The sequence below is a fragment of the Chiloscyllium plagiosum genome, chromosome 27 (genome assembly GCF_004010195.1).
Source record: "Chiloscyllium plagiosum isolate BGI_BamShark_2017 chromosome 27, ASM401019v2, whole genome shotgun sequence".
NCBI lineage: Eukaryota > Metazoa > Chordata > Chondrichthyes > Orectolobiformes > Hemiscylliidae > Chiloscyllium > Chiloscyllium plagiosum.
This window is the reverse complement of record NC_057736.1, coordinates 41,418,790-41,422,461: the sequence shown is the minus strand read 5'-3', so window position 1 is coordinate 41,422,461 and position 3,672 is coordinate 41,418,790.

Sequence of the window (3,672 nt, the reverse complement as noted above, 5' to 3'; positions counted from 1 at the left end):
GAGGTGCAAGGGGCGCGGGAGAAGGTAGCTGAGAGTGCAATAGGTGGATGGAGGTGGGGATAATGGTGATAGGTCGGAGATGAGAGTGGAGCGGATTGGTGGGAAGGAAAATTGGCAGGTAGGACAGGTCATGAGAATGGTGCTAAGCTGGAAGGTTGGAACTGGGGTAAGGTGGGGGGAAGGGAAATGAGGAAACTGGTGAAGTCCATATTGATGCCATGGGATTGAAGTGTTCTGAGGCGGAAGATGAGGCGTTCTTCCTCCAGGCACTGGGTGGTGAGGGAGTGGCGATGGAGGAGGCCCAGGACCTGCATGTCCTCGGCAGAGTGGGAGGGGGAGTTGAAATGTTGGGCCACAGGGCAGTGGGGTTAATTGGTGCGGGTGTTCCGGAGATGGTCCCTAAAGCGCTCTGCGAGAAAACGTCCAATCTCCCCATTGTAAAGGAGACCGCATCGGGAGCAACGGATACAATAAATGATATTTGTGGATGTGCAGGTGAAACTTTAATGGATGTGGAAGGCTCCTTTGGGCCCGTGGATGGAGGTGAGAGAGGAGGTGTGGGCAGAGGTTTTGCAATTCCTGTGGTGGCAGGGGAAAAAGCCGGTGGGGGGGTGGTGGGTTGTTGGGGCACGTGGACCTGACCAGGTAGTCACAGAGGGAATGGTCTTTGCGGAAAGCGGATAGGGGTGGGGAGGGAAATATATCTCCAGTAGTGGGGACCAGGACTGTTCTGTCCTTGTTGCGGTTCGAGGTGTGGGGTTTGAGGGCGGAGGTACGACACGTGTATGAGATGCGTTGGAGGGCATCTTTAACCACGGGGGAAGAGAAATTATGGTCTTGATAGAAGGAGGCTATCTGGTGTGTTCTGTGGTTGAACTGGTTCAAGAACCAGAGGGCACAGATTTAAGATGACTGGCGGAGCCGCTGGAGATGGGGGAGATGTTGTGGTTCTGTTCGCCGAGCTGGGAATTTGTGTTGCAGACGTTTCGTCCCCTGTCTAGGTGATATCCTCAGTGCTTGGGAGCCTCCTGTGAAGCGCTTCTGTGATGTTTCCTCCGGCATTTATAGTGGTTTGTCTCTGCCGCTTCCAATTGTCAGTTCTAGCTGTCCGCTGCAGTGGCCGGTATATTGGGTCCAGGTCAGGGTGTTTGTTGATAGAATCTGTGGATGAGTGCCATGCCTCTAGGAATTCCCTGGCTGTTCTGTGTTTGGCTTGTCCTATAATAGTAGTGTTGTCCCAGTCGAACTCATGTTGCTTGTCATCTGTGTGTGTGGCTACTAAGGATAGCTGGTCATGTCGTTTCATGGCTAGTTGGTGTTCATGGATACGGATCATTAGCTGTCTTCCTGTTTGTCCTATGTAGTGTTTTGTTCCGTCCTTGCATGGGATTTTGTACACTACATTGGTTTTGCTCATGCTGGGTATCGGGTCCTTTGTCCTGGTGAGTTGTTGTCTGAGAGTGGCTGTTGGTTTGTGTGCTGTTATGAGTCCTAGTGGTCGCAGTAGTCTGGCTGTCAGTTCAGAAATGTTCTTGATGTATGGTAACGTGGCTAGTCCTTTGGGTTGTGGCATGTCCTCATTCCGTTGTCTTTCCCTTAGGCATCTGTTGATGAAATTGTGGGGGTATCCATTTTTGGCGAATACATTGTAGTGTTCTTCTTCCTCTTTTTGCAGTTCTGGTGTACTGCAGTGTATTGTGGCCCTTTGGAACAGTGTCTTGATGCAACCTCTTTTGTGTGTGTTGGGGTGGTTGCTTTCGTAGTTCAGGACTTGGTCTGTGTGTGTGGCTTTCCTGTATACCTTGTGGTGAAATCTCCATTCGGTGTTCTCTGTAACATCACGTCTAGGAATGGGAGTTGGTTGTCCTTTTCTTCCTCTCTAGTGAATCGGATTCCTGTGAGTGTGGTGTTGATGATCTGGTGTGTGTTTTCTATTTCTGAGTTTTTAATGATTACAAAGGTGTCATCCACATATCTGACCCAGAGTTTGGGTTGAATTTGTGGTAAGACTGAATCCAAAAGATGTGCAGATCAGGTGAATTGGCTATTCTAAATTGCCCATAGTGTGAGGGAAATGGATCTGGGTGGAATACTCTTCGGAGGGTCGGTGTAGACTGGTTGGGCCAAAGGGCCTGTTTCCACACTGTAAGGAATCTAATCTAATTTCCTGTTAGTTGCAAGAACAGGCTTCTCTTGCTCCTTCTGCCTCCCTGATGCGATTGTATTGGATGGAGTTGTGAAGATTCTCTCCCTTTCAGAGTTGTTATAAGAATGTTCCAGACTCTGCACCACAGTGACCGAGTTATGCATCCCATAAATAACACTGAGCCCTTTAATTTTATAGCTGAAAATGTGTTGCTGGAAAAGCGCAGCAGGTCAGGCAGCATCCAGGGAACAAGGAGAATCGACGTATCGGGCATAAGCCCTTCTTCAGGACTTTCTGCGTAAAGAACGCAGCAACACATTTCAGCTCTGATCTCCAGCATCTGCAGACCTCACTTTCTCCTTTAATTTTATAGCCTTGTTCTAAGTAAATCGGAGCAAAATGGCCAGGCACCGATCTGGGGCACCATAAATCATTGAGGAAATTTTGTATATGGAGTTGTTGGCTTGAATGGTCTGATTAAGCATGTGTTCCAGAGCATAACCATGAGCTGGAGCACTCACACTCCTGAAATGGCTATTCCTGGCAAGAATAGTGTTATAGAGCTGGCTGCTGGATTAATGTCCACACTGGTAATCTTAACTTGCTGAGGACCGTACATGAATAGGAGTTTAGCATCTGTTGTGCATCCATACTTTTCAGATGTTTTATGCTTTTTATTTAATCCTGATCATTCCTTATTGAACCATACTGTATAGTTTTTATTTTGTTTCAGCCTACATACAAGGTAATATCAGTGGCATGAGGGGGTCATAGTTTGAAGATATTAGGAGGAAGGTATAGAGATGTCAGAGGAAGGTTCTTTACACAGAAAGTTGTGAATGCGTGAAATGCGTTGCCAGTAGCGGTGGTGGTGGAAGCAGAGTCATTAGGGACATTTAAGTGACTGTTGGACATGCACATGGTCAGCAGTGAATTGAGGGGTGCGTAGGTTAGGTTATTTTATTTTAGATTAGGAATAATCCTCGGCACAACATCGTGTGCCGAAGGGCCTGTTCTGTGCTGTACTTTTCTATGTTCTATGTTTGTTCTAATCTTTGCATTACAGCTTCTGCTATGAGTCCAGAGATGGGTGAGCCCATGGATGTGCCGTTGATTTGTTCATATATTTGATCTTGAATGTGAAGTGTGTTGTGAGGCACAGGTCCAGTAGTTTGAGTATGCCGTCTTTGTTGATAGGTTCCCCGTCTTGTTGTCTGTTCTGTATGTCCAGCAGGTTGGTTATTGTTTCTCTGGCTCGGGCTTTGTCGATAGAGGTGAACAGTGCCGTTACATCGAATGAGACCATAGTTTCTTCCTTGTCTGTGTATATTTCTGATGATGTCCAAGAATTCCTGTGTTGACTGTATAGAGTGTCTGGATCCGCTGATCAGGTGTTTCAGTTTCTGTTGTAGTTCTTTAGCCAGTTTGTGTGATGGTGTCCCTGGTAGCGATACGATGGGTCTGAGTGGGATGTCTGGTTTGTGCACTTTAGGTAGTCCATAGAATCTGGGGGTGTTGTTGCTTTC